The following is a 220-nucleotide window of genomic DNA, read 5'->3' as shown; positions in this document are numbered from 1 at the left end:
TAAAAAGAACATTATACCAACAGTAAAATATGGTGGTGGTATTGTGACGGTCTGGGGCTGTTTTGCTGCTTCAGGAGCTGGAAGACTTGCCGTGATAAAAGGAACTACGAATTCTGCTGTCTACCAAGAAATCCTGAAGGACAATGTCCGACCATCTGTTCGTGTACTCAAGCTGAAACGAACTTGGGTTCTGCAGCAGGACAATGATCCTAAACACACC

This window comes from Etheostoma cragini, unplaced genomic scaffold, assembly GCF_013103735.1.
Source record: "Etheostoma cragini isolate CJK2018 unplaced genomic scaffold, CSU_Ecrag_1.0 ScbMSFa_985, whole genome shotgun sequence".
Classification (NCBI taxonomy): domain Eukaryota; kingdom Metazoa; phylum Chordata; class Actinopteri; order Perciformes; family Percidae; genus Etheostoma; species Etheostoma cragini.
The sequence above is the reverse complement of the archived record's forward strand: the minus strand, read 5'-3'. Positions refer to the sequence as shown.